The sequence below is a fragment of the Camellia sinensis genome, chromosome 2 (genome assembly GCF_055761805.1).
Source record: "Camellia sinensis isolate YWXY chromosome 2, ASM5576180v1, whole genome shotgun sequence".
NCBI classification, from domain to species: domain Eukaryota; kingdom Viridiplantae; phylum Streptophyta; class Magnoliopsida; order Ericales; family Theaceae; genus Camellia; species Camellia sinensis.
The window spans coordinates 208527028-208537974 of NC_138962.1; the positions used below are offsets into that span (position 1 = coordinate 208527028).

At 36.7% G+C, this 10947-nt stretch overlaps 1 long non-coding RNA gene across 4 annotated transcripts; it reads right to left on the reverse strand.

Moving 5' to 3' along the window:
• Positions 1 to 2257: 2257 nt before the first annotated feature.
• On the reverse strand, positions 2258 to 9779 carry LOC145820582 (uncharacterized). 4 transcript variants are annotated; one of them, XR_014362396.1, is made up of 5 exons: positions 9349 to 9779; positions 3648 to 3773; positions 3405 to 3463; positions 2585 to 2801; positions 2258 to 2359 (listed from the first exon to the last, which is right to left on the reverse strand). It is a non-coding gene; the product is annotated as an uncharacterized LOC145820582 (long non-coding RNA). The 4 variants fall into 4 exon arrangements; XR_014362398.1 differs by having other exon boundaries at positions 3648 to 3701; positions 9349 to 9776; XR_014362397.1 differs by lacking the exon at positions 9349 to 9779 and adding an exon at positions 4870 to 5408 and having other exon boundaries at positions 3648 to 3701.
• Between the last annotated feature and the right edge of the window lie 1168 nt (positions 9780 to 10947).

Genomic DNA, 10947 nt, shown 5'->3' on the forward strand with positions numbered 1-10947 from the left:
CAGAGGAGGTGGATGGAGTTCATCGAGGATTATGATTTTGAGTTGCATTATCATCCGGGAAAGGCCAATGTTGTGGCCGATGCCCTTAGTAGGAAATCCATTAGTGATGTAGCTAGTATAGCCATCCGGGAATGGGAGATGTTGGGAGCACTTGGCGAGTTTGATTTGCTACTGGGCGAATCAGTTGAGGCTGCGGCCTTGTTTTCTGTTGTTGCGCAGCCTACACTTGTGATTAGAGTGTTAGAGGCACAGAAAGGTGACCTTGAGGTAAAATCCCTCCGAGAGAAGATCTCCAGTGGGAAAGTTGAGAAGGGTTTGACGGTGTATCCCGACCTGAGTGTGAGATACCGAGACCGTTTGTTTGTACCGGAGTCTGGCCGAGAGGAAGTACTCCGAGAGTTTCACCATTCGCGCCTTGCGGTGCATCCGGGAGGTACTAAGATGTATCAGGATTTGGGTCGCCAGTTTTGGTGGCGGGGTATGAAGAGAGATGTGGCTATTTTCGTATCGAAGTGCCTTACTTGCCAGCAAGTGAAGGCCGAGCATCAGAGGCCAGCGGGTTTGTTGCAACCCTTGCCTATTGCAGAGTGGAAGTGGGAGCATGTCACTATGGACTTCGTTGTAGGTCTTCCGAGGACTCAGCGGGGTAGTGATGCTATTTGGGTGGTTGTAGACCGGTTGACTAAGTCGGCGCACTTCATTCCTATGCGCGTGAGAGATTCGGTAGATCATCTTGCCGACTTGTATATTCGGGACGTAGTGAGATTGCACGGGGTCCCAGTGACGATCGTCTCAGATAGAGATCCTCGTTTTACTGCTAGGTTGTGGCAGAGTCTGCAGAGTGCCTTGGGCACTAAGTTGACCTTTAGTACGGCCTATCATCCTCAGACTGACGGGCAGTCCGAGCGTACTATCCAGATCCTCGAGGATATGCTTCAGGGTTGTGTCCTGGACTTCAGTGGGACGTGGGAGAGGCACTTACCCTTGGTAGAATTTTCCTACAACAACAGTTTTCAGTCTAGCATCGGTATGGCACCGTTTGAGGCCTTGTATGGCCGACCGTGTAGGTCTCCAGTTTGTTGGGCCGAGGTGGGTGATGCACCTTTGTTGGGGCCGGAGTTGGTTAGGGAGACGACGGAGAAGGTTGAACTTATCCGTAAGAGGCTCGTTACAGCCCAGAGTCGTCAGAAATCTTATGCTGACCGTAGGAGGAGGCCTTTGGCGTTTGAGGTAGGTGATCATGTCTTTCTGAAGATATCACCTAGGCGAGGTTTGATGAGGTTTGGGAAGAGTGGGAAGTTATCCCCTCAGTTTATTGGTCCTTTTGAGATCCTTGAGAGGATTGGCGAGGTTGCTTATCGGTTAGCCTTACCGCCGCAGTTGTCCGGAGTGCATGATGTGTTTCATGTGAGTATGCTTCGGAAGTATGAGCCGGATCCATCACATGTGTTGGATTGGACCGATTTAGAGGTAGGTGAGGATGCCTCGTATGAGGAGAGACCGGTTTGGGTCTTGGATAGGCGGGATTTAGAGGTAGTTGATTATTTTGGTAAAATATAAACATTCTAAAAAAAAGTCAATATTTTACCAAAATAATAATATCTACTACCACTATTATATAAATGTACCATCAATAATTAAATATTATTTATATTTATATTTATATTTTTTAAATATATAAATAACATATTTATCTTATTTTTTATACATATTTTTATATTATTTATATAAATATTTTTTAAATATATAAATAACATATTTATCTTATTTTTTATACATATTTTTATATTATTTAATATATAAATAATAAATATTAAACGAACCAGCTAATGAGCCGAGCTTTAGAATGTTTGGGCTTGTTTATTAAAAATTTAACGAGCTCAAACGCAAAAAAAAAGTAACGAACCAAGTTCGAACGAGCTCCTACCGAGTCGAGCTTGTTCACGAACAGCTCTGTTCATTTGCAGCCCTAGCAATAACAAGAGTTTGAGTTGCTGCATTGCAGCTGGCGGATCCACAAGATCAAATCCAAATGCCTTCAGTTTTCAATGCGTTAACTGAGTCAAATGCGTTTGTGTGTGTGTGTGTCTCGTGAAAGTGAAATTATATCATATAAATCACAAAACACTTTGGAGAAGCAACAGCCGCTTCTACTTTACGATCAAAGAACCAGCATGGACATAAAACAGGTGCTCAACAATGAAGACGATGTACACAAATAATTAAATTGAGACTTAAAGGTAAGCATGTAGCAAGTCACTAATTCAAATTAAAATATCCAATATGATGCACTGTTTTTTACCTGTGCAAGAACAGCAGCAGCTAGTTGGAGACTAGGTTCCAAGGTCTCGGGGACAACCTGTAAGAGTTTCAACTAAAACTCAAGATATGATGTAATTTGAACAAAAATTTGATCTTTATATAGATAATGCAAGATATATTAGTACTGATAAAAGATTTATACACAAGTTAAACAAGAATAATGAGATCCTCAAACATAATCCTAAAATAAAATTGTAAGATTAACCTATATAGGCAATTAGGAAGAGTGAAATAACTAATGAAAATAGCAACAGAAATGTACCGCTGTTGCTTCCGCCTTTTCCAAAATGAGGCCATGATCAACGTCATGAGCACAGACAAATGTCTTGACATTTGGGAAATACTTGCTCAAAGCCCACACTGTTCTATAGTTTGCACCGGGGGTATCTAAAGTTATTGCTGCTGCACATGCTCTTTCAGCACCAACTTTATGGAGCACCTCATGGCCAGGAATACAAGCAGCATGTCAGACAATGAACCTGCACAAAGCGTATTTAAGTTTGAGCAGGATCATCTATCCCTCTCGACTACCAGCATCACCAAAATACACAGGAAGATCAAGTGCACAGCCAACTACTACTCAATCACTGAAATGATGGAAAATCTAAAATCAGTTATCTGGATACTGTTGTAAAATATTCTCATAACCATTTAACACATTCTCAGTAAGTCATGGACACGGTACCTTTTCTTTTTTGCCAATTTGCATTTATGTTAAAATGTTCACAGAGATTCAGGGAATATAAGTAAATATAGGAAAATATGGAACCAAAGGCTGGATAATCCTGGATATTCACTTCATAGACTTGAAATCCCCATGTTGTCCTTGGCAAGTAATACTAGATTTTATCATAAAAAATGGACGTCATAAAAAGACAAAGAAGGCATACCCCCAGAACAGAACTACATGAAATAGTCATCAAACTGGCATAGATTACCCAAAAGGAACTAGAAAACTCACACAGCCCACACTCATATGACTAAGATTTTCAGCAGAAAATTCAATCAGCAATCCTTTCTCTCTCTCAGCCCCAAAATTGACTTTATTCCAGGAATATCAATTCATTGTGATGGAAGCATACCTCCTCACATCAAGAGCAACAAATGGAATAAGTCATTCTGAAAGAAGCTGCGCAATGATCTGAAAGAACAACAGAAGGAAATACTACTCTTAGACAAAACATGATACATACATCCATACATGAACTACATTATTTTTTGGGGTACGAATCTATAAATAAACTACATTAAAAATAGATCCACCACAACAAATGATTTAAAACAAATTCATCAAAAAAAAAAAAAAATGCAAATAGTGACAATACCTGGCCAACACGTCCAAATCCACAGATAATGATATGGTCCTGCAAATCATCTGTCTGGAAACAAGCCAAAGGAAATCAACGATCAATACATGCAGTGAATATTTCAGTGTAATAGCAACATCAACCCTATATCAAAAACAGACAATTCATCCCATGGTCAGATGTATGGCTGCACCAGACATTAAAAACGATTTAAAATTATTGAATAAAAATTTAGTAGATCCTAGGTACAGTTGGACATACTATATTCAGGAGTTTGAATAGATTTAATAACGGATCATATCTTATACAAATATTGCAAGACCAAACTTAGTTTAGTGCGCAGACTTTATGGCAGCCAGTGGTTCTTCACCACCTTCATCCATCATCATCAAATATTTTTGCATGAACTCAAAATGGCAAGACTTCTAGAAGTAATATAAACACAAAATACCAAATGCAAGCGAGTAAGTGTTTACCAAAGATTTCTCAAATGCATAAGCACAGTGAGTTTATTGAAACCTAAGATCAAAACAAAATTCATACACATACATGGTTCAACATTAAAAAAGGCTTCATGATGTTGACAAAGAGACTTTTGAGAGCACATCATAAATATTTCCCCACATTCTAGTGCAATAACTAATAAAAATTCTTATAATACTTTTTTCTTTTCTTTTTTCGTTTTTTTTTGGGTACAAAAATGGATATGCAGATAAGCTACTCCAACATATCCGCCAGGGAGTATTGCCCTTAGCACCTCCATCATATCTGCAGGGAACTCCATTGCACTTACGTTGGGGCTGAAGCTTAGGCCCCCCGCGTGCTCCAGCGCTAAAGAGTATGTTTAGTCCCAACAAGGGACTATGGAGACTCGAACCCCAACCTTGAGTGAGAGATTCGAAGGTCTTATCTACTGAACCAACCCCTTGTTAGTCATACAACAAAAAAAAAAAAATAAAATAAAAATAAATTTTTTTTTTTCTTTTTGATTTGCGCCTCCCATGATATAGTTAGAATGATCACTAGAAAATCTATGCTCCATTTTCCTAACCATGCTGAGTTTGAAAAGCTAAGCTACCTAGTAAGCCAATCCTGATTGACAAATCATATCCATAACTAACATAGTACCAATGAACTGCAAATTATTATCTAGTGGAAATAAATAAATGAATTGAATTCTGTAAACCACCAATATAAATGCTTACTCAAATATCATCAAACTTGAAATTATGAATTCTACCTCACTCTCTAGAGGCTATGAAGCATGGACACTCCAAAATCGGTGCCGTGGCGGTGTCTGACACGCGGACACGCCAGGGACACGAGGACACATACGGCGTGTCCCTTTAATTTAATGAATTTTTTTGTAGGGGACATGGCGGGGACACGCATGTCCATATCAGGACATGGCATGGGACACAACGGAGCTGAATTTTAATTTTGTTATATTTATTTGGGGTCCAAGTGTAATATTTAAAAAGTAAAAATAAATTCATTAATTAATTAAAAAAAATCAACTTGCCCTAATATAGTCTATCAGTGTTGCTGAATTGAAGAGTAATCAATCAATTGAAGAGTATCATCAGTGCCCTAAACCAGTCGATCCACCACCTCCTTGAACCAGTCGATCCAGTGGAAGCTTCATCCAGTCGAAGATCAAAGACCTCCAGTCGAAGCTCTATCCAGTCGAAGATCGAAGCTCCATCAATCGATCGAATAGTCGAAGACCCTAGACGACTTCGAAGGTAAACCTCTCTCTCTTTCTCTCTCTCTCTCTCTCCTTGTCGAAGCTGAATGAAGCTAAATACTTTTTTTTTTTTAAATTAGATTTATATATATATACAGACTGTTTTCAACCTTCGAAGACTGTTTTTTTTTTTTTTAAAAAAATTATAGGTTTATATATATATATATATACAGACTCTTTTCAAATTGAAGAGTGTTTATAGGTTTATATATATATAATTTGAACTATAGGAAAAATATATAATACATATTATAAGATGATATATACTTATACATATTAATTAAAAAAAATAAAATAAACACATATAAGTAAAATAAAATAAAATAAATTAATTAGAACACATTATTTAAAAAATATAATAATAAATAAAATAATTAATGTGTGTTAAAATAAAAAAATTTATAAAAAAATTAAAAAATTTGTCGTGTCCCAATTTTTCAGAAATTGCCGTGTCCCGTGTCCGTATGCGTGTCTGTGTCCGCGCCCGTACTTGTGCTTCATAGTCTACAGGTAACAAACTCCACACATCATGCAGCTCAAAACGAGAGGCTAGTAACTGGCCTCCGGCAGCTAACCATGGGGTGAGGGCAATTGATACCCCTACCACAAGAAACAGCAAAGACGACATCTGACAAGACATTATACCCTGCAAAAAAGGCCAATTAGCAAACAATTAGTTGTGCTAGCACCATTTATATTGTTTTGTTTTATTTATCTAGTGTGGGAATACCAGTCCTACACAGTTTATTTATCTACTGTTATGTATTGAAGTTCACAAAAACATATATATGTGTGTGTGTGTTGAAAAATAGGAATCAAAAGGGGGAAAAAAAGACCTAAAATAATAAAGGGATAGCATGAATTTTAGTCAATAATACTGGCTTCCATTCAATGCACCACCACAGATTTGCTTAGACTCCCATTCACAAAATCAAACTCTCAACACCAATCCAGTCCTATGATCCTTTAAACATAAAATAACCTAAGGTTCACCCAATCTTGGTGGCCTATGTAACTTTGTCTAAATAAAGCCCACATCATTTTCAGACCTTGCAATGCTAAACTGACCTAAATTTAGTACTATATCACTTTCATATACTTTTGAGCAAGTATTAAGTACTTATGCTTGTGCATTCTACTAATCAAAGACAAATGATATGGCATATCATCAGTGCATAATGGATAACTTGGATATGGGTGTAAGGTGCAGGTATGTGTCTAGGTGTTGGATTAATCTAATTCTCATGTCCAAGGACACCACAACATGACTAGATTTCATATTTCTTAAACATTTGTTTGTTTTGAATTTTTTTAGTATAGAATGGTATTTGCAACCAAAAATTGTTATGAATGAAATGAAGGTCTAATGCATAGTGATATAGTAAACTCAAACCATTTAGACATCCTTGTTTGGTGCATGTCCAACTATACATGTTGGATGCGTTTCTCATATGGAACCTTACCCTTACACACGTGGCATGTCTATGTATCAAACACATCATATGGCTTGTCAAATTATTAATTATTATTTTTTGCAAGACATGTTGAGAATACTTCACGGACACACGTCCTACGTCTAGACAAGTCTCTTAGAAAACTGATTTGGGGTCAAAGTAAATATATGGAAATCAATGCTTCTCATATCTCTGTGCCCTAACTTAATATTCATATACATAGCAGATAAAAATATATATAAAATAAATAAATAATTTGTATCCCCCATGTTCATATCTTAATTTTTTTGAAAATTCCATGTCCCATGTCTGTACTCGTGTCCAGGTCTCTTAGGCTGCCACTATGAAACCTAAAAGGATAAGCGAAAGCATTTCACTTTCACACTCAAAGATGGTAGGAGACTATCTAGAATGATTTGCAATAATAATAATAATAATAATAATAATAATAATGTGTCACAAACTCAATCGAGATATCAAATCCATTCATACATTAACACCTTCTTAATAAGCCAACCAAATGGAAAACCACAAATATAAATTTTTTACTTTAAGCTCATATGACGGAAATCCATCTCTTGGACTGTGTTTAGATCATGGATTTGGGTTTTCAAATCTCCACCCAAATCCATGATCCAAACAGAGTCTTAGTCGATGCATAATACACATGGAAAATCATGGGTGCCTAAAATTTTGGATTTTAAGTTTTAGGAGACCTAAACCTCCAAGATTGTCCTAAAATGAATTTTCCTTCAGTATCAACTTTAAGGTGAATATACAATTCACACACCTTTTAGCTATGACATGTATGCACATATATGCACATTTAAACAAGTAATTTATGTCTCACCAACTATGAATCCTATTATATGGATCACAAACCCCAATGCATTTGTAACCACAATATGCACACACCTTTTAGCTATGAATCCTATTATATGTGATTCTCATGATCGCCTAGTTACAAACCAAATATTCATATTAAGTAATGCTCATTCACTGAAAATAAAATAAAGTCAAGTTTTTATTATGTGGGTCCACAGACATGCTTGAATGCAATACCCAGGAATTAGTAAAATTAAACAAATAAACAAATAAATAAAACAAAACAAAAAAAGTAAGGCTGTGTTTGGAATGATTTCTAAATTGTAATTCTATCCAATGTTTTCAAACCTGGACCGGACCGGCCGGTCGGACTGGTTGAACCGGGAACCGGGCCTCGTTCCGATCCGGTCAACCCCCTAAACCAGGAGTGGGGCCAAAACTGGGAAAAACCGGTGACTCAGTGGTCGAACCGGCAAAACCGGCGACCCGAACCGGGTCGAGAGGGTCGGACCGGTCCTTTTTTATTTTATTTTCTTTCTTTCTTTCTTATATATTTATATATATATATATATATTTCAAAAGTTTGACTAAAGATTCTTATTTTAAGAGTTTCCTCTCATAAAGAAAAGTCTTATTGAAAGCTTGAGAAGATTATGAAATTCTATTCCTATTTATAGGAAAAAAAATTTCAAAGAGAACCTACAAAATTCTATGTGGAATTCAATTAAATTATTTGAAACATACTGATTGGAGGGAGAGTTGAAAATTTCATTTCCCTCCAAAATTAAATCTAGCATTCAATCAATTTATTTGGAGGGAATGTTTAAAAAATTTAATTTCTTTAAAATAAGTGACTTTTTTTTTTATCAATTATGACTTTATTAAATATAATTAATAAATACTATGCAACAATTTTTATTTTTTTTATTTGATTATTTATATATTTTTTTATTTATTTATAATTTATAATTATATATTTTAATTATATAATATTAATTATGATGTCACGGTTCGACCGCTTTGTCCCGACGGTTGAACCGGTGACCCGTCCACCCGGTCCCTTTTCCGGTTCCCTCACCGGTCCGGTTTTGAAAACATTGATTCTATCCACACATTCCAACTTCATGCTTGGATATGACTTTCAAACTGTATTTCCAAAACTCTACAGAAAACTTTGTCTCAAGCGCGATTTTCAAAAAAAAAAAAATTCAAATTTGGCCTAACCGGTCGTCCCACAGGATGTCCCACTAATCGTCCGGCCGGTTGACCGAAATAGTGCAAATTTTTTTTTTGGCACATGCTAATTTTTATATATTCAAAAAAAATAGTCTCCAAAATTTTAAAAAAATTTTGTGCGATTTAATAGAATTTTGATTTGTGTGTTTGAATATGAGTTGTAAGTTTTTGTATAAAATATCATATGTCACATCAAAAATTCTCCACTCAATTCAAAACTCTTTCACCAAACAAATTTTCTACACTCAAATCATAATTCCAAAATTCACAAACTCAAAATACAACTCCTACTCTCAAATCATATTTAGAAAGCTCTACCAAACGAAGCCTAAAGCTTCGCTACATAAACCATCAACTATACAACAACGTTCAATTAGTAGACATTAATATGTGTTTGGGAGGACAAATCAGATAGAAAAATTTGCAAGAAAAATATTTAGTTCATAGAGAGGAAAACCTGATTAACAGCTTTACCAAAAGCCACAAATGCGAACTCTCCACCTGGAGCAAGTAGAAGGCCAACTCTTATCGCAGATATGATTGAAATACCAAAAAGTCTACCTACTACAGCAATATCCCCAGCCAGTTCACCATGCAAAGCCTTTCAATACATATACAATACAACACAGTATTAGAAGCCAAATTCTGAAGCAAAAACATAGCCACAATACTCGAACCCATCACAATTTGAAGAACAAAAGAAAAGGACTTCCACACATCACTGAAACTGCCTAAGAAAGTCCCCAAGCAAGCCCACACAACCCTAATCACAGCCCCAAAAAATAGCATCAAATACAACGAAACTAGTCTCATCCCCTTCATCAAATACGTGCTCCGCCACAACAGCTCGAACCCCCATTTCGATTCCATCACGACAATCACACACCAATGCCCAATTCACTTGCAAAAGAACTAATACCAGTAACAAAATCACTGAAACCACAACACAAAAATCCAGAAAATAATTCGAATTGTAATCAACATCAAGGCTTAGAATCTCAACCAGTTGGGCACCAAAATCACAAAAGAGGCAAAAACTATAAAGACTACGATTTAAGAGACGACTGTTGTGATGGCGAGGGTGATGAAGGAATAGAATAGGGATATGATGGCGGAGGCGAATTTGACAGGTCTACCGTACAAGTCGTGGTAAGTGATGTAGGTGATTGTGCTTATTGCGTAGAGAGAGAATAGAGAGACAAAGAGGACAAAGATGAGGGGGAGAGCTAGGGTGTGGAGAGAGTAATCAGAGATTTGGGTTGGGTGGGAGGGGAGCATTCGGATTTGTTTGGGTTGGGATTGAGAGAGAGTAGTTTGGAAAGTTGGGTAAATGATGATAGAGAAAGAGATGGGGAAGAGGAAAAGGATTGTGAGGGCGAGGAAGTGGCAAGAGTGGGCTTTGATGATTCATTTTGATTCAAAGAGGACTCCCAAGAAGTTGTGGGTTGGGGCTAGGGTTGCTATGGGAGGTGAGCTTTAGAGAGAGAAAGTTGAGAGAGAGAGACCAAGTCTAATGGTCAAATCAAACGACTAGGTGTAAAATATTTGGGGGGTATTTTTGACTCTTTGGGTTAATTTGACAACATAGGTAAAAATTAAAAGTCAATTTTTAGTCTATTTTGAACTAGCCTATCACCCGTGCTATGCACGGGATAATTATAGGAGTAATGCTAAGGACCCCCAGTGACTGGGCACCCCCAGCACCCCCAGTGCCACATGGCACACTGCCAGTGGCTAAAGTCTAAAAAAAAAAAAAAAGTTATTTTTTAGCCAATCAGCAAGGACCCCCAGCACCTCCACTGGGGGTCCAGCGCATTTTCCTAATTATAGATATTTATATATTTTTTAGATTTTTTTAATATATAAATTATGTTTTTTAAGATTTTTCATAAAAATAATTTAATAATTTTATCACTAACCATAGTATATAAGAGAAGTTGAAAAGGGTATTGCAGTAACTATACACAGATTGTATCTATAATTATTTGTATGAAGGGATTTTAAATGTTGATCAGGAGATTTTGACCAAATCAATAAATGCAGGCATGTGGAAAGA